The 25,916-nt window shown below is 37.3% G+C and overlaps 1 protein-coding gene across 3 annotated transcripts in view; it reads right to left on the reverse strand.

The window, feature by feature from the left end:
• The window catches only part of CALCR (calcitonin receptor), a 2,888,559-nt gene that overhangs the window by 284,072 nt on the left and 2,578,571 nt on the right, over positions 1-25,916 (reverse strand). The window lies entirely within an intron of this gene.

Here is a 25,916-nt window from a genome sequence, read left to right on the forward strand (position 1 = left end):
AATTAAGAAAATACTTAAATAATCTTTACTTGTAAAGATAATGTTTCTTCTAACACAGCCAAACGTGTATCACATTCCCAGGAATTGTCATAGTTAAAGGTAAAAGTAGCAGATATGGAAGACAGAGGTTGTGCAAATAATGCTTTACTTCGTGAATTACATGTGAAATTTGACTTAAACAAATTGAAAGAAGCTGTTACTGAAAACAAGTCCACTTAGAGGGGGCCAGAATATAAAAGGACTCTATGATGGAGAGATTATTCTGTGCTCTACATACAATCTATAGACACTACAGGGCTAATTTGTATACAATTCCTGAAATAACAAGCTATTTTTTAAGGTATTAAGGATGGCTAAAAGAAAGCTTACTTTTTCCTGGCAAAGATTTCAAATAAAGTTCTCAGGAGATATTTCAATGGAATGTAATAATGCTTAACAAATTTCCCATTTGTCCTATTTCCTTTTTAAAAACAGGTCTGTGCTGAAATTCTTTTTCCCTGCAAAATTGTGCCCCCCCCCCCCCATGGAGTGATTGTAAATATTATAATAAAGATTCTCAAGCATTCTTTGATAATCATTTTGTATTTAAACCTCATTGATTATACTTGCTTTAATGGCTTGAGCTGAGCTTTTATTGATAATTAGTAGTGCATTCTAATTAGAGCATTGTTGTCTATGTTTTATATGATTATAATACTTGCAAAAGTACATTAATTTTGTTATGCAATTTTCACTTCCTAGTGCTTGGGTTGTTAATGTTCTTAAATGAGTATCTTAAACTCACTTTCTGTAGTACTATCTTTAATAATATATTAATCATGTTTAATATTTCCCATTTCAGCTAAGATTCAAGTAAGTTGTTTATTCAAGTGTTAGCATTACAGTTGGAAATAAGTATCCATTTTGATATGACAATATTTCAATTATTTTTAGGAGTTTTTATTTCATTATGCTTAAAGTGACACTTTGTATTCTTCCTATATTATGTTGCCTTCCTATCATAAATAACTGAATTTTATGACATGCATTTTACATGCTGTGTGCTGAATTTATTTAATTGCATTAATGAATCCAACATTGTATATTCCTTGATGAATGTCATGATGATTTTTCCCTAGTTTTCAATTCACCTAATAGTAAATTTCTTCATTTAAAAAAGTTAAGTACCTGCAATTTGTTTGAATGTAAATTAAATTTAGATGTGTATACTGAAGCAGTTTATCGTCTGAGCATATGTGATCTGTGTATCAGCTGACAGAACACTTTTATTATACATTTTGTTAAAGTAGCCTCTTTTACTAACACATTTCAACAGTGTGTTTTTGTTCAGCACATGCTAAAACAAAGCTTAATGGGTACAAATCATTTCATGTTGAGGCAATATACTTTACAATACATTTTTCCTGTTATTTGTGCAACTTTGCATCGATAGGAATATAATATTACTAGTTAATTCACAAATATAGGCAATTTCTTCACCTGCAAGTGTTTTGTTCATGTGTATCTCCTTATGCTTCAGTTTTCATGGTGTTTCTTATGCATATTTGGAAAGGGTTTAATATCCTTTATAGTCCATGCTTTAGAATGCTGTGGGTTAATTATTATACTAAGCACTTCCACGGAGTCCGATTTAACAGTGTTCTTGTTTTTCTTATTTCTCTTACAACTTATATCATAAACTATTGCATGTCTGAGAAATCCTCATACTATAGAAAGTCTGTACAGCATGAAAACCTTCCTTAACAGGAAGCAGAAAACAAAGTAAGAATGGAATGGTGAAAAAAAGGAATGGAGGATTGAAGAAAAACGAAAACAGAAGAAAGAAATAGATCAGAAAGCAAACGGATATAGTAAGACACATTATATCTTGCAGTAAATATACAAGTAAATACAATAAACAGACCACCACTTTGCCATAGACAACCTGGGTAAGGGCTCGGTTTTCCAATTATCCAGAAAAATCATTTAGTTACAATGGCTGAGAGTGCAATTTTCTATCTTCTACTATCTAAGAATAGATCTAACATATGAAAAAAGAAGACAAGAGTAAATGGATTTTTTTTAAACGGTAATTAAAACAAATTATTTTTTTTCCAGTAACCTGTGATCTATGAGAAAGTCCGCTAGCAATGTAACAAATCTGTATTACTATACTGATAGTGCCTTCAAACTCCATTAACTCTAGGTCAACAAAGAAACACTTCATGAGTATATTACATTCCATAAACAATCATATACTGAATTGTGCATTTTGAATTGATTTATGCAGTTTTGTATTATTTCCCAGGGCTTTAAGCCATTTATCTTTTGAAACTATAGTATGAAAACTATACTTGCTTTTAAGTTTCTATAAAACAAATTAAGGAACATAGTTATATAATGATGAGGGTCAGAGAAAAAACATTTGGTGCAGCGGTATCATTGTTGCCTCACAGCAAGAGGTTCTCCCATTCGATTCTCGGCTTGAGTACGAGGAGTGCCTTCTGTGTGGAGTCTGCATGCCCTCCCCGCAGTTGGGTGGGCGTTCGAAAGACATGCGTAAATGGGCGTGCCTTTGTTGAAGGTTGAACATCAAGCTGGCACCTCAGCATTCGTGAAAATCTACTGCCAATCATTAGCGGACCCCTAACCGGGAAAAGCCGAAAGACAACAACAACAACATATTGAAGAGAGAACATGCATTTTGGGGGAATTAACATCCTCATACTCCATGTATGTCACATAAAATTTTCCAGAAGTACATACTTTATTAATGAAAAGAAGTCAGCACTTAAATGCCATCCCCGATAGATATTAATACACTTGAACATCAGGAGGATATATTCCAAATATAAGTAAATATTTTCATAATTACAGTGACTGGACTATGTTGAAAGTAGCCATGGACTTGGACAATGTGATATAATAACACGTTTAATGCATATACTTGCTTGCCATTGTATCACACATTCAATGGATTAGGAAGGCTAAAATAGATACATATTTTAGTATATCATACAAACCACTTTGATGTACAGGAGAAGCCAATTTTTGAATAAATTATTGTCAGAACTGGAAAGGTGGGGACTTGAACTTGAAATCAGCATGCATAGGTAGCAAATAGATCTATAATCATCTGTGACATGATGTTCTATAATAAACCAAATTAAATAACAACACCACAAACTGTAAAGCAACAACAAAAACAATTATACTTAATAATTTATTGTAGCATTTGTTTTTAAAATGTTAGCTGGTGTGTGGTGCTAGTTTTGACAGTCTCCATGGTGACTAATTGGGAGGATGGGATTAGTTAATTCATTGATTACTATATAAAACTGAGTAGTTGTTGTGAAGAGTTGTTCTGAAGAAGTCCTGTTATACCAAGATCGAAAGTGCTTAATAAAGTGATTTTGTGGAGGTAATCTTCAACGTCTTCACCTCCTTATTTGATGTTTTATAACAATATAATAACTATAAATAATAAATGGTACTGTGATATATTTTTTAATGCCTTATCTTCAGCCTTTGATAGGGTCATTCACAAAACACTGATCAATAAAATTGAGAGCTGCTAGGCTTACAAATAGACCATACCAAGTATCATACAGCAACTGGACAGGTGAAATTCTAGTTATGGTCAGGGTGTCCCACATGGCCCTGCCCTAGGCCCATCCTTATTTAGGTTGCACTTTCTGAGCTTTCGTTTTCATCTGAGATGTTCTATAGCCTGTATGTAAATTACTTGAAAATGAGTAAACTGATCACATGTATTTCAGACAGGGCATGTCTGCAAAAGGACTTGACTAAATTGACCATTTATGTACAGTAGAATAATATGATGATAAATACATCAAAATTAAGCATATAAGGTTTGGGAGACATACCATGGGATTCATTAACAAGTGCGTATACTTTGCACTAAGCCTGCACAATTTGTGCATGTTAACACAATAAACAGCACCGCTCATTGAATATGCAACCTGGTACATAAGACTACACATTTAGCTGCACCTATTCATGGCCGACCCAAGCATTGGCTGCCAAGAAAAGAAGCGCAGAACTTTGTGCACGCAAAGTAAATAAAAGGTAATAGCTGCAGGCAAACCTAGTGAGTGAGCATATGCAGACAGCATAATACAAAGTAAGTTTAGCTATAGTGAAAGAATTAAGATGCAGGGGAAGTTAAACAGGGAAAACTGTACTCAGATACAAGGGATTAGTGCACAAACAAGAAGCTGGGGGAGCTAAACAGTGCAACTGTAGTTATGTAATAAATGTGATTATTGCACAAAGAGCATTTTGGTCAGAAATAATTCTTCATGTTGAAGTATTAAAAGTAATCCTGTTCACTGCAGTGACCCACATACATAAATAAAAATAGAAATGTTAAACAATGTGAGAGGCATACAAAGCAACAGAGTAACAAAGGGGGCTAAATGTGATACATGTATATCCAATGCTGATTTTAGAGAACGGTTGGCATGGACAGTAGATACATTAGTGCATATTTATCTGTGCTGCAATCATTGCCTATCAGATGTGTATACAGAACGGTATCTGTTGTAAATGACAATATGGTGTATTTTCAAGTTCATTATGTATAAACAGAAATCAATGAACCCAACGGTTGTTGTGTCATCTAATTTAAAAGACGAAAATGAAAAGATTAGCGCTAGGGCACCACGTTCCAAAAACCACAAGTAAAAATAGTATAAGTCCCATAAACCGGAACGTGGAGGCTTGAAAAAATAGGCATACACTTTGCAGTGCTAAAGCAACAGCACCTTATATGACTAACCCTCCGATGAGACCCATAGTTTCGGGGCAGGGGTGGTTGACTCAACCATTCTCACTGTATGTGGAAAAACAATTAAGACCCATCATTGATTCTAATGATATTATTTTGAAAGACAGTAAAGAATTTTTAATTAGTTTGTGTGAGTATGTTAATACATTAGATGAGAGCAGTGATTATTTTTTAGTCACTTTTGATGTAGTCAGCCTCTTCACTGTCATTCCCAATGATAGTGGGGTTGATTGTATACAGGAATACTTAAGGAAGTATTCATCTTTAGATATCAATAAAATTGAATTAATAGCACTTTTTCTTGAAATTATATTAGAAAATAATGTGTTTTTATTTGCGAATGAATTATATTTGCAAAAGGATGGCGTAGCTATGGGCACATCCTGTGCCAATAGCTACGCCAACCTTGTTATGGCTATATGGGAGAAGGATACACTAATACCAAGTCTAAGGTATAAACAGCATGTTACATTCTATAAGAGGTTCGTGGACGACCTCTTTTTAATTTGGAGGGGGAGTGAAGCACAATTACATGAGTTTGCGGATTACATCAATAACACTACTAGTTATTTAAAGTTCACAATGAGTTATTCTAAAAATTATTTATCGTTTTTGGATGTAGACATTATTAGACTGCAGAATGGTCTACTGAACACTTCTGTTCATAGGAAGAGTTGTTACAAAAATACTCTACTTCACAGAACAAGTATGCATCCATTACATGTTTTTGGTAATGTTATGAGAGGACAGGCCATGAGGGCATCTCGTCTCAACCCCACAGATGATGGCTATAGGAAAGAGATCTCTGGTCTGAGAACGAGGCTGTTATGCAGGTCATATAGTGATGTTGAGATTAATAAAGCTTTCACTGATACTAGTGGGTTGAGGAATACTATAGCGTATCCATATTTTTCTAGTGGAGGTTATAGCACAACACAGGAAGGTGAGGGACCCCCACCCAAGATTATGAATACCACTCTCAGTGTTCCTATTTTTTATACTAGTGATGTTTTCAATATCAGGAACATCATTGAGAAACATTGGGATGTGTTAGGTGTGGATGAGGAGATTAGTAATGTTGTAGGACCAAAACCAAGGTACACCTACAAAAACAAAATGAACCTTAAGAGTATGCTGTGCCATAAAGATGGGGTCAGGCAGTTAAGTCCCGGTTTTAATACTAAGGCATGTGGTAGTTGCAATCAATGTGGGTACATTAATAACAGTACCATTTTTGAACAACCTGTAACTGGACAGATTTTTTCTTTTAGGACAGGGACCAACTGTAGGTCTAAAAATGTCATTTATCTTGCTACCTGTTCTGCCTGTTCAGCGTTTTACATAGGTAAAACGAACAGGCAATTAAGAGAGAGAATAAGGGAGCATAATTATAAAATGAGGGTTAGGGATGCAAATAATGCATTAGCGAAACACCAGATGACAACTAGTGATGCACATATATTTACTTTCTTGTTTTACAGAATATCTATACAACTTTGAGAGGGGGGGATGTTGAAACCTACACACTAGAGATGGAACTTAGATGGATCGTCAGGTGCAGAGCAGATTCAAGTCCTGGCCTGAATGACAAGGTTAGCATTCAACCAGTATTAAAAAGAAGGAAGTTATGCAGAGTTTTAACTTGATGACATCCTGAATGTGCATGTTATGAATGGGTTATATATTTGATAAAGTGATGTGGTTTTATAAGATTTTTAGTATGTTGTTTTATATATATCACTTTTTATATATATATATGAATTTTTAAGTTTATATACAAAAATTGTAAAAATATATTCATTGTCACTTTAAATGTTTGAGGTAAACTAATTGATTAATTGCATAACAGGATAATGTTTTAAGAATGGTATTTAAAGGCTGTTGATTATGCATGCTGTTACAGTCTGAAGAAGCCGTTTTTGGTGAAAGCGCTTACTGCATTTGAATAAAGAACGTTCCTGGCACTCTGGAGTTGTGTGGACTCTACCTCCTGTGGTATATTTTGCTTTTGGTCTGGACTTACGATTAGTCATATAAGGTGTTGTTCCTTTAGCACTGCAAAGTGTATGCCTATTTTATCTAATTTAAAAGGACTAATTCTGTTCTTTTTGTTGGAACTTGTAACCATAAAGAGGGTATTGTACATTTAGACATATATTAGCCAAACATGTATAATGTGTTATGTAAACTACGCAGTGCGGTGGTGCAGCAGTTATCATTGTTGTCTCATGGCAAGAGGTTCTCCAGTTTGATTCTTGGCTTGGGTACCTTCTGTGCAGAGTCTGTATTTCCTCCCTGCATTTGTGTGAGTTTCCTCCAGGTGCTCAAGTTTCGTCCTATATTCCAAAGATGTGTCTGGACTGTTTCCCCCGGGCCTCTGCTGAAAATGGGCTCTGTCCTATTCGAACTTTCCTGGTCAACAAATGTTAAATAAATAAAATAAAAATAAAAACTCCCAGCTTAATGTAGTTATTACAGTGCAGTCTTGGTCAGTTAGGATGTGCTGATAAAACCAAATTTCTTTCTTTGACCAAGATTTTTGTTCAGGTAATCGATGGATTGAAAAAGGTTGTTTAAAAATTATAAAATGCCCCTCATAGTATCTAGAACTTCTACAGCTTAGGGCCCAGACGCTTGGCTTAATGCATTTGTTTCCTTCATAGTTATCAGAGTGCAGTCTTGCTCAGATAGAAAATGTTGGATGAATAAATGCAGGAAAATGCTGAAGAGTATGACACAATGAGAAAAAGGGAGAGAAAAAAGTAACATGGACTGTTAGTAGGCCCAGCTTGCATGGGTGGTGGTGGTGGTGGTGGTGGTGGGGGGGTTGTAAGGACTAAGTCTCAGCAAAAATCAAAATCAAACATTACAGCACTTAGCACCTCACCTTTAACAAATAGCCACCATTGTGACAAAGGGTCTGAATTCATGTACACCAGAAATATCCTCAAACAAAAATGTATTAGTGATTGGTGATTCCATAGTGAGATACACAGATTCCTCACTCACTAGGCTGGACAAGAGTGGGTGATGGTAAATTATTTTCTAGGTTCCAGGACATCAGGACCCTTTCTATCAGACAAATATAACTACGACATGGTAACTGTGCATATGAGGGTTGAATGACTTGGGCTAAAAAATTCCTTAGTGAGATTCAGACACATGTCAGAACTCTCTGTACATGTCTCAAATGTAGGCGAGACTATGATACCGAGAGGAATCCTCCCTTTTCCACAAATGATGCCTAGGTACAAAAAAAAAAGATGATTGGCTTTGACAACCGGCTAAACAGCTGGTGTCATTCTAAGGCGATCCAGTATGTGTCAGCATGGAATGAGATGCCTGACAAACCTACTTGCTCTGCAACTTTTGCTCAAAGCTTCTGCATCCTGGCTAAAGCCTTCACTAACACATAGTGCCTTTTTTTAGGGAAAATTTAGTTAATGAGCATTTCAATGTAGCAAACACAGCAATATAAAAACAGGATCAAGCTAAGGAGATTCTGCTCAATACCAGAAGTCTAAAACTGTACAGTGCTGAGGTACTCCTGCATCTGGAAAGGATCCATACACATTCAATCACTGAAATCTGGTTTAAATGTCCAGAAAGCACTTTATGCATAGATGGGTTTAGTGGCTACTATGTCTTCAGACCCAGAGGCAACTGTGATGATATGCCCCATTTTTACATATCACCTCCAGACAGATTTTCAGAGACCCAGAAACTGAACTTATTGAAATCCAAATCACACTAAACAAAATCAACTATCAGTTTATTACCTAGTACTAGACTCCTTTTATGACCCCAGAAGTCCATATCAGCTTCATAAACTTCATGGATGAACACTCCATAAATTAGAACTCCCTAATTCTGGGAGACTTTTTAACTATCTATCAACTGAATGAAGTTACTACACCACCAGTGTAAGATATACCAAGACTTAGATCTAACAAATAAAAATTAAATGGAGCAAATTGCTATTAAATTAACTAGTGGACAAACTATTCTTGACCCGGTACTTGTAAATGTAGCATAATAATGCACAAGTCTCCAAGTATCTCCCTGTTAGCTGCTAATCTCTTCATGAAAAATAAACCCCCTGAAACCAATATATCTAAATTCAAAAAAAAGACTTCAAATGTACAAATCTACTAAAATCTTGAAATGAACATCACCCCAAACAGTTATTCAGCAGATATAGTCACCAAAGAGTTTCATACACATATAAATAAATGTATAGAAATGGCAATCCCATCCAATTCCAAATATAATGGAACATTTAAAAAACGTCATTCTGCTAGTCTACCAACATAAATAAAATCTAAAATAGAAAAAATAATAATACACAGTCAGATTTTGTATATTAATGCATTTGGACTTTAGTTCTCTGCAACTAAGTTATTTATGATGGCTCTATTTGTCTGAACAGTCATTTTCTTTGCTCTGAATAACATAATAGACCTTTTCGTTATTTCAATAACTTATACAGCAGGGGATTACCTTCCTTCAATCTTCCATTTTTCTTATGCTGCTGATGGTAGTTATTGTTCCATTAATAGCTTCTTTTCTTTAGTGCATCTTTTCTGAATCAACTCTGCAGTCTCCATTTTTGTCAGTTTTAATGTTCAACTGAGGTCCTTCACTGCAAAACTGTATTTGAATGGAGCAGGCCTACAGAGCTAAAAAGTAATTTTGTCATTTTGTTATGGGCTCGCCGTGCTACTAATTTCTTCGGCACTTGAAATGCAGAGTTACTGGTATTGTGATAAACTGTGTTTTTCAGATATTCATACCTATTATATACGTGGGGAAACAGCAAATATTTGATGTGACCTCTGAATGTAAGGCTGAAACAATGCCATGCTTTAGACGTAATATAAAAAAATGTTGGCTCTCTGGTTTGAATGCATTTTTTTTAGTTTATGAAAAAAGAGGGTTTTCATACATCAGGAAAACAACCTTCTCCTTAACTTATTAAAAAAATAAATTTATTAATAAAATTAAATTACACTGAGTCAGTACTGAGGTAATTAAAACTCAAAATCCTTAAGAAATGTCTACTGAGGGTTTGTAGGGAAATATTATACCCATAATTTAAAAATCAAATTTGACACATATTCCTAAAGTTTTCTGTAGCACATAACTGATGCATTATTAGATATAGAGGTTATTACACAAAATACAATTTTCTATGGTGGTGGTGCTGCGGTAGCGTTGTCGCCTCACAGTAAGACATTGTCCTGTTCGATTGTCAGCTAAAACGTCTTCTGTGTGGAGACATGCATGAATGGGCGTACCTTCATTGAATGGTGTGCATCAGGGCCAGCAACCCGGCACGTAAAAATCTACTGCCAATCATTAGCGTACCGGAGTTCCGCTACGGCAACCCCTAACCGGGAAAAGCCGAAAGACACAACAACAACAATTTTCTATGAGGTTTTTGACTCTCTTATCGTACAATGCAAGAAGAAAATGAAAAAACTGTATAGATATTGGACAGAGAAAAGGAGCATTTAAACCAAGAGGTACCCAGTCAGCATGGGAACACAAACTATGGTTGGGCTGATTATGTTCAACAGACATTTCGGCCTGAAGAAGAAGGACAAGAACTTAATGGTTCATGGAACAGGAACACGAAAAATAAAACAAGTGCTATCACAACAAGATGACACTGCTTATGCTTAGGATAAGAAATATAATGTTTCTTTAGAGGAGTCAGTGTCAACAAAAAACTGAACGTGTTATTAAAGTAGCTGACCATGAGAAACACAGTGGTGAGCTTGTATAAGGGCAGATGACTTCTGGGGTCGATATGAAAAGCATGCTGTATGTAAGAGAAAAAATAAGAAAGGAAAATAAAACTTAAAGTATTATATATGACACTGTTTTACAGGTTTAAATGTCAGCATTATTAAATCAGATATAATCAGATATCCTGTTAGAGAATGGATATGAAATAAGAAAAATAAATTTACTGTTTATTTGATATAAAGTTTACTGACACGTGAGAAAGACTGGAGTTTAAAGTAAAATGAAGTGGATTTCTTGATTGGTCTTTTGAAGATAATTAATAAAAATGTGTTCATTTATAAATGTTGCAAATGTTAATTAAACTATGTTGTGCAGTGAGCTGTGATTTAAAGACACAATGGTCACTTTCTTGAGTATGCGTGCACTTATGTGACACCCACAGTAGAACTGTTTTATAAAATAAAGACATGTTTACTAGTCAATGCAAAAATTATACATATAGGTGATTTTAACTGTCTCCTGGGATGTCAGCAATTGGGTGGGAGAAATATGTATGTAATTAAGAAAAGAGATTTTAAGAAATATTGGGCTATCTAATTACTTAATCAAGGTTTATACTTATAAAATAAAGCATATCAAAGAATGGCAGACTCAATTTTTTGAGTAATAACATGAATTTTTGGCACTGTGGAGGGGACAAACATATTGCTCTCATTATAAGGCAGCTTTGTGTGAGGTGGGGGATTTGAAGAAATGTATGCAAATGGGTAGAGCTGTAAGCAAGACATAAGTAGTTTTGCTTTACAAAAAGAGGAAACTATGCCACATTTGACTTTTTTTTTGCTGAAGCACCTCAATACTGGATTTTCTATCATAGGTTCACAGCTAAATACTAAGTTATCTGCCCTCATGAGCCATTTTGAGCCTAACAAATTTCCCTTTCAAAGATAAAACTCAAACCCTGTATCTTGTGCCTGCAAGGTAAACACCTTTATCATTATACCACCCCCTTCTTGTTTTACATGGCAGATGGCCTATGAGTGGGAAACTAAAAATTATTTCTTTTATTTAGAACAAAAACTAATTTATCAGTGATTTCAGAGACAAAATGAATTACAATTTATGGAATATGTGAAGTTTTGCAAAGAAGATAATGTAACTTTTTCATTAAAATGGTTTTATAACTATGGAAGGACAAAGCAACCAAGAGATGGGTTTTATAATGAAAAATATTTAGTAAAAACACCAAAAGTAATACTTAAAGAAAACCTCACTAGGCATACTAGAAAATATTGTTCAAAGTACTAACATTACCAAGTAGTCCAGACTTGCACTACTGGACATGAGTGTTGGAGCATGGTATGCAAATGTAGCAGCTGGGGAGGGGCCTATGGCCATAAGTATCCCAGCATATCTGGACATTTACATAGTATGGAATGCAGTCTCTCTATATTTATTTATATTAAACAAGTTATCCTGGAGGCAGTGCATAAAATGCAAGGTAATGGTATGTGTCTATGCAGCTATGCATTTCAATGCGTGGATTTGTGCAGGAGCTATAGAATAGTGTTACTCTGCTTCGGCTTCTGAGCTAATCCAGTAGTACTGAGTGTATGTTTTGCAATGAATGTGTATATGTGTGTGTGTGTGTGTGCGTGTGTGTGTGTGTGTGTGTGTGTGTGTGTGTGTGTGTGTGTGTGTGTGTGTGTGTGTGTGTGTGTGTGTGTGTGTGTGTGTGTGTGTGTGTGTGTGTGTGTGTGTGTGTGTGTGTGTGTGTGTGTGTGTGTGTGTGTGTGCATGTGTAACTGCCTCTGTGCTTTGGCAGCCATTGTTACAGTCCAAGACATGCTTATCCTCTGCATTTTTTCATCTAACTTAACAGCTATCAAAGTAGCTATCATACCACAATTATGTATCTGTTTTTTGTGTGCGGGCATAGGAGTCATGTGCATGTAGATATGTGTGTGTGTGTGTGTGTGTGTGTGTGTGTGTGTGTGTGTGTGTGTGTGTGTGTGTGTGTGTGTGTGCATGCACTTGTACACATTTGTGTGCATCTCTTGTGAATGTCTGCCACTATACGAAGAATCTGAGTGTGCATGGTCTGTAAGACCCGGTACAATGCTCAACTATGTACAGAATGATGGTGAACTAAAATTGTTACGAGAAGGGTATTTTCCACTAGTTTCTTTTTACTGAGTGCTTTCACAATCTGCAATAAAGTGTATAATAATTCTAAAGGGTTATGAAGCGAAAACACAGAGCAGGAAGAAAAGATTGTGGTGTTAATATCATTATGTGGTTTCATTTCTGCAAAAAGATAAAGCTACAATCAAATTCCAGAGACATTCAAGTCATGTGGGGCTACTGTTATGATCCTACATAATCATGTCACAAAAATGTAATCTCAGCTTTGAGTTGCACACACACACACACACACACACACACACACACACACACACACACACACACACACACACACACACACACACACACCTTCATTTCAGAAGGAAAAGTCAGATGCATTCAATCAGAAATACACATGCACAGAAACAGGCACAAATAGCTTTAACTTAACCACACCAAACAATGATTCAAGTAAAATTATACTTCAGAACATTTTTTCAGCCACTGATTTTTTTATATGCAGTCTAGATTACTTTGCAGTGTATATAGTTTCCAATAAATGTCAGGAGAGATGAATACGTCTGGAAGAAAAGTGTAGTTCATTGCATATTCTTTGCACTAACTCATACTGAAATATATAAAAGATTTACCTCCATAAAGTAAAATAGACTAGACTATAAAATATGGTCTGTAAGCCATACGGAAGACATTCTTCAGGCATTATTTATCAAAACAATGTTATAATTCCAGTACTGGGAGCAATTTTGTGTTCATTCTTCATGCTGGTGCAATGAAGGACTTAAACTTTGGAAGACTAGTTGGCGACTGAATAAAGTGGTAATAAACTTAACCATGAGCAAATGCTGCTACAAGGGGATTTGTGATGTAAAAACAAAAGCCATTTTTTTTCTTTTTCAGACACATGGTGGATTAAGCAAAATGGTATACTGTCTTGTTAAACTGACAGTTACCTACCACCAGAAGTAGGCAAGGGAGCAATGAAATATGTGAGGCTAGCTTGCATTTACTAATTTATGAAATCCACTTGTCTGGCAGCTAAATATTAAATTATCTTTTTTTGAAATGTAGTTATGCAAAATTAATGCATTTCTTCCTTACCCTGAGTCAAAGCAGAGTGTTTTGCCACAAATTTAACAGCACATGCCTATTTGAGGATGGCATAATTCTCGACACATAATCAGATAAAAAAATATATATATGACTGAGATTTCTTTTTTGGGGTAAACTCTTGGCTAGGCTCGTAAGGGCCCCAGGGCAATTAGCCTAGTAACCTCTTAAGATCCTATATACAATCACAAACCAAAACTTTATAGAGCATGTGTTTCGGCCACTGAGGGTATCCCTTCAATGTCTGAATATGTCTAGTAGTGTCCTGAAGTATGACGTCCCGATGTGTCAAAATACTGACTGTGTACTATGTTACATGATAGTCAATAAGCAGTTACAGCAGGGTGACCACTTGCAGGGCTAGCAGTTCCAAGCAACACAGGCAGTGGTAGCTGAGACAGAAGAGGAATCAGAGGAGGATCCAGCAGCAGAGGATGACCAGGTCAGATGGAGGTGGGTACAGTTTGCCATGACACTAGCAAAAGGGCAGCAGATTGCACATAGCTTTAAAACATAACTATATAAGAGTTAAGTAGATAAACTGCAGTAAATCTGATGCAGGCAAAACCAGCAGACTGTGCTTACCCTTGCACAGGCTGGCTATGCTTCCCATTGGACATAGATAACCCACGTAACAATGTGCAAAGGTCAAGGCACAGATATCATTTGTACAGGCGGACAAGGAAGTACAGGTGTGCACATCTTTTCACATGGACTGTGAGTGTGAATCCTGAGGTGTAACAAAAGGAAAAAGTATATTTATGGCTACTGTGAGGGGTATGGGAGTTGTTCATGTCCAGAAGGGTGAGGGTCAGTGGATGTGTGGGATGTATTGGGGGCTGTGTGCCCATGTGTGTGTGTTTATGGCTACTGTGAGGGGTATGGGAGTTGTTCATGTCCAGAAGGGTGAGGGTCAGTGGATGTGTGGGATGTGTTGGGGGCTGTGTGCTCATGTTTGTGTGTGTGTGTGTGTGTGTGTGTGTGTGTGTGTGTGTGTGTGTGTGTGTGTGTGTGTGTGTGTGTGTGTGTTTGCAGGGACACAGAGTCAGTGCTCAATGCAGTACTGTGACTTGGCCTGCCAAACAGGTTCAGAGTCTGCATGGCAGAAGGTTCAGCTCCCAGTGATTGCTCCTTCCTATGAATGCTGGTCCTTACAGAAGCTACACTGGCTGTGCCACAACCTTGGCTAGATGCTCATGTGCTATGTGATGCTGACTGATATTTGATGGAGGATATATCAGCATGATAATGGCCATAACAAAGGGGAAATCATCTCATAGATGCAGAAACCTCTGCAATCGATGTTGCTGTGGAATTGCTTGCTTTGCAGGAGGGGGATCTTGCTCATCCCTGGCCATGTAGGCTGATGTGTGAATGTAGCAAAAAAAAAAATCAGTGAGGAAAACCCCTCACCTATGAGACCACCCATTGAAGGCAGTGTATTATCCATTGTGGGACTCGGTCTTTTCAGTGACTCACTCATTTAGGACAGGCACTCTCAGAGGTCAACAAGCACAGCATGAATCATCCTCACTATCTTTGCTATGGCTGTAGTTGAACTAGTATGCCACCATAATGGGCCTGTACATACATACATACAGATTCAGCCACTGACACATCAACACAGAGGAGAGGGTGATAACCATAACTGCAGTGAACACCATTACCAATTCCCCTCTGTGGATCTCCTTATTTATGAATGCTAGGGACAGAGTCAGAAGTCTTCTTCTGGTGGCTAACACACTTCTCTCAGCAACAGTATCCCTGTCAACCATTCTCACATGTTTACGTATCCTGGGTATTTGTAGGTATAGAGATGGCATCCGTGGTTTGCATAGGGAAAGCAGTGGTCACACTCCCTGTGCAAAAAGCATCCCCAGCACCTCCTAATTAAGTTAACTCATTCCTTTTGTCATTATCAGAGGCTACAGATTCTTCAACATCAGGTGGGTGGGCAGTTACATTGTGCTGTTGCTGAATAATTCACCTACAAATGCCCCAAAGCAAAAACATTCCAGTGTAAGTATAACCCAGCAACTCAAATAAACAAGCAACTGATATCTTTACATCTGTGTGTGTGTGTGTGTGTGTGTGTGTGTGTGTGTGTGTGTGTGTGTGTGTGTGTGTGTGTGTGTATATATATGTTAATATATATATATATATATATATATATATATATATATATATATATATATATATAGATAGATATATAGATAGATATATATAGATATATATATGTATATATATGGGTTCACTTCAAAATCCTGAAAGCTCAAAATCCTGAATCTCAAAATCCCAAACTCAAAATCCTGAAAGCTCAAAATGCCGAAAATGCATAATACTGAATCTCATAATATCGAAAAACATACAGGACACCAACACTGATGTGTGATTGTGCGGACGTTCGGGTTAGGGCACGGGTCAGGTAAGTATGCAATTGTGACGGTCATTAGGGTTAGGGGTGGATTAAGTGAGTTAGGGTTAGGGCGCGGGTGAGGTGAGTGTGTGATAGTGACAGAATTTGGGGTTAAGGGTAGGTTAAGTGAGTTAGGGTTAGGGCGCGGATGAGGTGACTGTGCGATATTGATGGACCTTAAGGTTAGGGTCTGGGTTAAGCTAAGTGGATAGATAGTAGTGTATGTGCAGTGTAGTGTAGCTGCAATACAGTCAGTGGTGACTGAATAAAGTGGTAATAAACTTAACCATGAGCAAATGCTGCTACAAGGGGATTTGTGATGTAAAAACAAAAGCCATTTTTTTTTCTTTTTCAGACACATGGTGGATTAAGCAAAATGGTATACTGTCTTGTTAAACTGACAGTTACCTGCCACCAGAAGTAGGCAAGGGAGCAATGAAATATGTGAGGCTAGCTTGCATTTACTAATTTATGAAATCCACTTGTCTGGCAGCTAAATATTAAATTACCTTTTTTTGAAATGCAGTCAAGCAAAATGAATGCATTGCTTCCTTACCCTGAGTCAAAGCAGAGTGTTTTGCCACAAATTTAACAGCACATGCCTATTTGAGGATGGCATAATTCTCGACACATAATCAGATAAAAATATATATATATGACTGAGATTTCTTTTTTGGGGTAAACTCTTGGCTAGGCTCGTAAGGGCCCCAGGGCAATTAGCCTAGTAACCTCCTAAGATCCTATATACAATCACAAACCAAAACTTTATAGAGCATGTGTTTCGGCCACTGAGGGTATGCCTTCACTGTCTGAATACGTCTAGTAGTGTCCTGAAGTATGATGCCCTGATGTGTCAAAATACTGACTGTGTACTATGTTACATGATAGTCAATAAGCAGTCACAGCAGGGTGACCACTTGCAGAGCTAGCAGTTCCAAGCAACACAGGCAGTGGTAGCTGAGACAGAAGAGGAATCAGAGGAGGATCCAGCAGCAGGGGATGACCATGTCAGATGGAGGTGAGTGCAGTTTGCCATGACACTAGCAAAAGGGCAGCAGATTGCACATAGCTGTAAAACATAACTATATAAGAGTTAAGTAGATAAACTGCAGTAAATCTGATGCAGGCAAAACTAGCAGACTGTGCTTACCCTTTTACAGGCTGGCTATGCTTCCCATTGGACATAGACAGCCCACGTAACAATGTGCAAAGGTCAAGGCACAGATATCATTTGTACAGGTGGACAAGGAAGTACAGGTGTGCACATCTTTTCACATGGTCTGTGAGTGTGAATCCTGAGGTGTAACAAAAAGAAAAAGTATATTTATGGCTACTGTGAGGGGTATGGGAGTTGTTCATGTCCAGAAGGGTGAGGGTCAGTGGATGTGTGGGATGTATTGGGGGCTGTGTGCCCATGTGTGTGTGTTTATAGCTACTGTGAGGGGTATGGGAGTTGTTCATGTCCAGAAGGGTGAGGGTCAGTGGATGTGTGGGATGTGTTGGGGGCTGTGTGCTCATGTTTGTGTGTGTGTGTGTGTGTGTGTGTGTGTGTGTGTGTGTGTGTGTGTGTGTGTGTGTTTGTGTGTGTGTGTGTGTGTGTGTTTGTTTGTTTGTTTGCAGGGACACAGAGTCAGTGCTTAATGCAGTACTGTGACTTGGCCTGCCAAACAGGTTCAGAGTCTGCATGGCAGAAGGTTCAGCTCCCTGTGATTGCTCCTTCCTATGAATGCTGGTCCTTACAGAAGCTACACTGGCTGTACCACAACCTTGGCTAGATACTCCTGTGCTATGTGACGCTGACTGATATTTGATGGAGGATATATCAGCATGACAATGGCCATAACAAAGGGGAAATCATCTCATAGATGCAGAAACATCTGCAATCAATGTTGCTGTGGAATTGCTTGCTTTGCAGGAGGGGGATCTTGCTCATCCCTGGCCATGTAGGCTGATGTGTGAATGTAGCAAAAAAAAAAATCAGTGAGGAAAACCCCTCACCTATGAGATGACCCATTGAAGGCAGTGCATTATCCATTGTGGGACTCGGTCTTTTCAGTGACTCACTCATTTAGGACAGGCACTCTCATAGGTCAACAAGCACAGCATGAATCATCCTCACTATCTTTGCTATGGCTGTAGTTTATTTATTTATTTATTTTTATTTTACATTTGTTGACCGGGCTAGTCTAACTGGATACATGTCCATTTTCAGTAGAGGCCCGGGGAGAAAAGCTCCAGACAAACATTATAAACATTAAAGATTAATAGTGGAATTACATTAATAATTATAAACAGTAGTAATTGTAACATAAAAACATTGAAACCAAATAAGAATATAGAGGGAAAAAAATAAATTGATTAAACAATGAACTACTCTTAGTAAGTGTGGCATAATGAAAATTGTTTAATGGTAGTTTGTTAAAAAAGGTACAATATACTTGTAAACATTGTAATTATATGCAAACCTTTGTATACAGGAGAATTATAGGAAGGTTGAAGAGGAAGTAGGTTGAAGAAAGGAAAAGTCAGAGAGCAATAAAAAAAAGGAGATCAGTAATATACATAAGCGGGGTAAAAGGGTGAAAGTGGACCCTAGGGAGTAGGAAGATAGAAGTGAAAGAGGAAGCAATTAGTCAGGGTTTGTGCAGGGGCACAACCAGTGTGATTTTAGGTGAAGTTTGAGTCTTAGTTTAAAGAGAGAAAGGGATGGTATTAGAGTTAGGTCTGTTGGTAGAAGGTTCCAGCGTTTGCCAACAGTGTTTGAGAAAATGCTATCACCTGACAAGTTATTAGACTTTGTAGTACAAACAAGTAATCTAGTAGAGGAGCGTAGTGAAGTTAGATTCGTATATGGGGTGATAAGGTTAGTAAGAATAGGAGTATTTTTAGGTTGATAAAAGATTTTGTGAGCAATGATGAGTTGGGAAAATGTTAGTAAGCTAGGTAATTCAAGCCAGTTGAGCTGCTTAAGATTAAGACAATGGTGTGTCTTGTATGGGTTGCTGGTAGCAAACCTGGCGATATTGTTATAGGCATGAGAAATTTTTTGGAGGTTAGTTCTTTTTAGATTAGTATAAATTGATGAAGCATAGAGAAGTGTAGAGATTAAGTGAGAGTGGGCAATGGTGGTTCTGGCCTGAGGAGTAAGGAAAGGTTTGATTCTGTATAAGGAACCAATTTTTCTGTTCACTGCTTGTATGGTGTTGTTAATGTGTATATCATAGGTGAGGTTGTTGTCGATGTCACTCCTAGAAGTTTGGTAGATTGTTCAGGTGTTATCAGGGTGCCTTTGCTAGATACAATAGAGAGATCAATAGGAGGGGACCTATTGGTAGGTGGAAGTAGTAGCAGTTTAGTTTTTTTGGCATTCAAAAGAAGGCAACGTTTTAGGAACCATTCTTCAACCATGTTATATACTTTTTGGTTATGTAGTGGAGGTCTGAGGTGGAGTTAGCAGAGCATATAAGTGTGGAATCATCGGCATATTGAATACAGGTGGCTTCAGGAACTGCAATGTGAAGGTCGTTGATAAATAGTGAAAAAAGAAGGGGTCCCAGAATTGAGCCCTGGGGGACTCCTATGGAGACTGGTAGAAGGGATGATAGTTTATTTTGACAGACAACTGCTTGTTGCCTATTGTTAAGGTAAGATTTGAACCATTGAATAGCTGGGGGGTTGAGAGCCAGAAGTTCAAGTGTATTTATCAGTAGGGGATGGTTGACCATATCAAAAGCCTTTGACAGGTCGATGAAAAGAGCAGAAGAGAGGGTGTTGTTATTACGGTTTTTATTGATGGTATCAGTGAAGGATAGAAGGGCGGTGGTGGTGCTGTGAAATGGCCTAAAGCCATGTTGGCAAGTAGCCAAAATATTGTGTTTCATTAAGTGGTTAAGTAACTGATGGTGAATACATTTTTCCATGACTTTAGCTAAGGGTGAAAGAAGAGCTATTGGTCTGTAGTTAGAATAGTCAGTGGATTTACCACCTTTATGAAGTGGAATGATATGGGAGACCTTCCAAATTTCAGGGATGGTACCTTCATTAATGGTTCTATTTAGTAGGATGGATATGGGAAAGGCAATGGATTTCGCTGCTATTTGCAGATACTCAGCAGGTAATTGGTCTGCTGAGGGGGAAGAAGGTTTAAGCTTTAGGAGGATTTTATAAATAGAGTTAGTAGAGATGGGGTGAAATGTGAAAGTTGGTAGTGGTATAGCACTATGGGAAGTTTGGTTCATATTTTCAGAAGAAAGCTGGCTTGCTAAGGACTGGATGGTCTCTGTAAAGTAGGTGTTGAAACTGTTCGCAGTTTGGAGTGGGGTGTTTTGGTCAGCATCATGAGGAGATGGTGTACTACAGTGACCAGGTTTAAGGAGACTATTGATGCTTGCCCAGAATTTCTGAGGTTGCTTTTGGTGCGTTTGTTGAAGCTTGCTATAGTAGTTCTTTTTGTCAGATAGTATAGCCTTTTTTGTCATATTTCTAAATTGTCTAAAGATTTGTCTATCAGGGGAGGTTCTGTTAGTTCTCCAATTATGCCAAGCTTTATTTCTTTGTAGTATTTTATTCTTAGTTTCAAGTGTTAGCCATGGGGTTGGTTTGAATTTCATTCTAATAGATTGTTGGGGTGCATGCCTATCTAGGATAGCAAGAAATTGGGAGTTAAAATATGTGACAGCTTCATCGAGTGGAAGGTTTTTAACAGGTTTCCAATCACAAGCTCTAAGTTCGTTTTGGAAGAGTTCAGGGTTGAAATGTTTCTTAGACCAAACAAGTATGCCACCACAATGGGCCTGTACATACATACATACAGATTCAGCCACTGACACATCAACACAGGCGAGAGGGTGATAACCATAACTGCAGTGAGCACCATTACCAATTCCCCTCTGTGGATCTCCTTATTTATGAGTGCTAGGGGCAGAGTCAGAAGTCTTTTTCTGGTGGCTAACACACTTCTCTCAGTAACAGTATCCCTGTCAACCATTCTCACATGTTTACGTATCCTGGGTACTTGTAGGTATAGAGATGGCATCCGTGGTTTGCATAGGGAAAGCAATGGTCACACTCCCTGTGCAAAAAGCATCCCCAGCACCTCCTGATTGAGTTAACTCATTCCTTTTGTCATTATCAGAGGCTACAGATTCTTCAACATCAGGTGGGTGGGCAGTTACATTGTGCTGTTGCTGAATAATTCACCTACAAATGCCCCAAAGCAAAAACATTCCAGTGTAAGTATAACCCAGCAACTCAAATAAACAAGTAACTGATATCTTTACATGTGTGTGTAAAAACATACAGGACACCAACACTGATTGTATTGCAGCTACACTACACTGCGCATACACTACTATCTATCCACTTACCTTAACCCAGACCCTAACCCTAAGGTCCGTCAATATCACACAGTCACCTCACTCGCACCCTAACCCTAACTCACTTAACCCGCCCTTAACCCCAAATTCTGTCACTATCGCACACTCACCTCACCTGCGCCCTAACCCTAACTCACTTAACCCACCCCTAACCCTAACAACCGTCACAATCGCACACTTACTTGACCCGCACCCTAACCCAAATGTCCGCACAATCACACATCAGTGTTGGTGTCCTGTATGTTTTTCAATATTATGAGATTCAGTATTATGAGTTTTCGGTATTTTGAGCTTTCAGGATTTTGAGTTTGGGATTTTGAGATTCAGGATTTTGAGCTTTCAGGATTTTGAAGTGAACCTATATATATATATATATATATATATATATATATATATATACACACACACACACACACACACACACACACACACACACACACACACACACACACACACACACACACACACACACACATGCCTAAAAGGGCTTATAAAACAATCATCTTTTTGTGTTTGAATGTCACACAATGGGTCACAGAGAGCAATGCTGATGCCCATATATAACTGACAAGAAATGTCATTTCTCTTTTTCAAAAAAAAAAAGAAAGAAAGAAAAAGAAATATATGAAGATGCAAACCAAGGAGCTATCATGGCACCAAAATCACAAAAAGGATAGTCTACAGGATTTAGGTAATGCAAAATAAAATCCAAAATGCAGAGTTTTAACATAAAAATGAACTTTTATTTACATAGGTGAGCACTTTCGCTAAGTAGCTTCATCAGACCTTGTAACCACATAAAGCATCAAACTGTTTTATACTCATAAATATACAAGCCCGCCTAAAAATCAATTAATTAAAGCACATTCTTAAAGGTAAAGAATGCATCAAAGCAATTCTAACATAAGAAATAGAACTAGCAACCCAAACCCAACATAATAAATGTAAAAAATCTATATATATATAAAAATATATGTATATACAGAAATGCATAAATACAAGAGAAAAAATACATACATTATAAAAACCTACACATATAAGAATATATATATACACATATATATATATATATATATATATATATATATATATAAATAAAACACACAAATACATCATATAAAACTAATATGACCATGTCTACATTAAAACTATTTATGCAATCTCCTCCTTCTTAAAGCAGGCTTAATAGATGCTTTTTCATTTAACCCTAAACCCCTATCTGCTTGTAGTGTAATGATCCAGCAAGTTTCTCTATACTCTGTATATGTCCTAACATCACCTTCTCTTATACTAACATTAATGGATTCAATGACTCTAAAACTAAAGGTGTGATGTTATAAAGGTGCTCCCTCATCCTATCTCGTAAGGCTCTATCTGTTTTACCCACATAAAATGCCCGGCAGTAACTGCATTCAGCAAGATAAACCACATGTGGAGTCAGACAGTTATGATGACCTCTAAACCTAAAACTCTTATGCAGGTTAGGATGAGGGAAGTCTTCCCTGGTATTGATGTAACTACAGAATTTACACGAACCGCATGGTTCAGTATGACCAAAATCCACGCTCACCTTACTCTGATTACTGTAGCATAACATCCTCTTAAGGTTCTTGTGATTCTTGAATCTAAATCTCGGATTCTCACCTACAATATTCCCTATATCATCATTGACTAACAGTATCGGCTAATGCTGTTGAAAAGTTTAGTAACATAATTAATATCACTAGAATAATATAAAGGAATTTTAACAGGCCTAACAATTCTGTCACAAGAAAGTGCAATGGGCGAAACATTAGAACTGAAAAAGGTTTCGCTTTCGTCTCCCTCAGAGAAACCAGATCTTCCCATTGTCTTTGTAACTCTGCATGAGAATAATCTCTATCTAAGAGGTTATCATGAATATTTAACAACTCACAATGAAAGCCTGAATCCAAAGGATTCATCCTTGAGGCTCTAATACCTTGGCCTCTAATCAAATTCTTAAACACATAACCCGGATGCATGCTTGTCCTAAAAAGAAGTGAGTTCCTATAACAGGGTTTCAGAAATACACCTGTATTAATAATGCTTGAGTCCAACTTCTGAACAAACACATCTAAAAATTCAATAAAATCAAACGAAAATGTATAAGTAAAACTCAGGCAATAAGTTAAACTATTTACGACTTCAAAAATTCACTGAACGATTGCTGGGAACCTCCCCATAAAATAAACAAATCATCAATGAAACATCTATAAAAAAGGACATTATCCTTAAATTGAGATTGTAAAAATAATACGTCATCCTCCCTTTGAGCTAGGAACATGTTGGAGTAGCTATTGGCAAAAGAAGTGCCCATAGCTACGCCATGTTTCTGTAGGTAAATATCCTCATCAAAAATAAACACGTTATTACTAAGTACTGTTTCTAAAAAGAAACAGATAAGATCTATCTGTGTATTTGAATAATCACTGTGTACACTCAAATATTTCTTAACAGACTGAACACCGTAGTCATTTGATATCATAGTAAATAAGGATATTACGTCCATAGTGACAAAAGCTATATTACTTGGATCTGAAACATCCTTTAGATACTGATAAAGATCTATCAAAAATTGCTTTGTGTCTCTTAAAACTGTAGGATTCAAACTAATTATGGGTCGTAAATATTTCTCTACGTAAAGGGATAGTGGTTCTGTAACCCAACCATTTCCTGCCACTATGGGTCTCATTGGGGGTCAGTAGGATGTTTGTGTATCTTGGGGAGTCCCTGAATAATAGGAATCAGAGGATTATCCACATTTAAGAACTTGAACATATCTTCAGGAACTAAGTTGGCTTTCCTAATATCAATTATATCATCCCTAACTGTATCATTGACTATATGTACATCAAGGACTGAGATTTTCTGATAAAAAATTGTATAATCAAGCATCCTGTACATTGCACTCTTATACTTGACAGTATCTATCAAAACTATCCGGCCGCCTTTATCAGCAGGTCGGATAACTAAGATATCATTGTTCTGTAAGGCAGAAAGTGCTTTCCTTTCCTTAAATGTCAAATTATGTTTCAAAGGTGTCCTTGAACCACCTAGTCTATCATTATAGAAACAAAATATTACATCTTCAGTTAACTTACAATGAGCCTCCACCAATGGATGATTAGAAGGTACAAAGCTACTCGGTCTCCTCAAATCTAAATCAGGTCTTGCACTGTTTCCAATATTACTGGTCGAATTACCATAAATACATTTTAACATAAAATCTCTACAAAATAATTTCAAATCTAAAATAGTATCTGCCAAACAACTGGGTCGAGAGGGTATAAAATTCAGGCCTTTATGTAAGACATTACACTCTTCTCGTGTTAGAGTATAGCTAGAGATATTAAAAATTAATGAGTTGGGGTCTTGCCCCACATTTTCTTTAAATTCTGGTTCGAGTGCAACTCCCCTGATAACTTCCTCTTGTGTCTGTTTCTGCTTGTCGACCTGCCCCTTCCCCCTCCCCTGTTTATTCGGACAGGTAAAGGAAGAGGAAGTTGGTTCTCTGGAATCTCTAAGTTTTTGGAATGCGACACAGGGGTGTCCATTTTAGTGCCAAAACCCTTGGGTCTAACGACCTGTTCATCAACTTGATGTGCAGTACTCGTACCTACAGTCTTTACTATAACTTGTGTATAAAGGTTCAACTGATTCTTAGTAACATCGCCATCATTCTTATCTTTACCACAAGAATGAACATCTGGTAGCTTGTCTTGTGAATTCTGCTTAATAACTAATGACAAATCATCACTAACACATTCTAAACTGGGCACAGTATTGTCATCTAGTTCAGAAATAGCGGCCTCGACTGATATAAAGAAAAAAAAATGCCATTTTTCACTGCACAGATAAAATGAAGTCCAATCTATCTCATGTGCTACAGATATTGCCATAATCCAGACAAGTCAGCTGTGTGTCAGTGTGTGGCATCATGAAAGTATGAAATAGGATAAAGTTAATACCTTTACTCTAATTGCTTCCATTGTTCAGTTTTCCCGTAAAGTAAACAGACCAGTGGCTATGCACTGGGTGGGAGACCCTAATCCCTGAGGTTTGTATGCTGTTTTTGGAATAGTCTGCTGTGAGCCTGTGGATTTATACATTCTCCTGAAATCTGTATTTTCTTACACCTTCCATATGAGGGCTTCTGCGGCTCATGTTGATAATGCAGTGGCATAGAGAACATCACTAACAAAGCCATGAGCGCAAAGCCCTTTAGGCATATCCTTCTTTCATTGTTATCAGTCTGCAGATTTGTTACATTCCCCTCATAGGTGTTCTTGACACTTTTGTTATGAGTACTTCT

This window comes from Protopterus annectens, chromosome 3.part1 (assembly GCF_019279795.1).
Source record: "Protopterus annectens isolate FY-2018-M chromosome 3.part1, PAN1.0, whole genome shotgun sequence".
Taxonomy (NCBI): Eukaryota; Metazoa; Chordata; order Ceratodontiformes; family Protopteridae; genus Protopterus; species Protopterus annectens.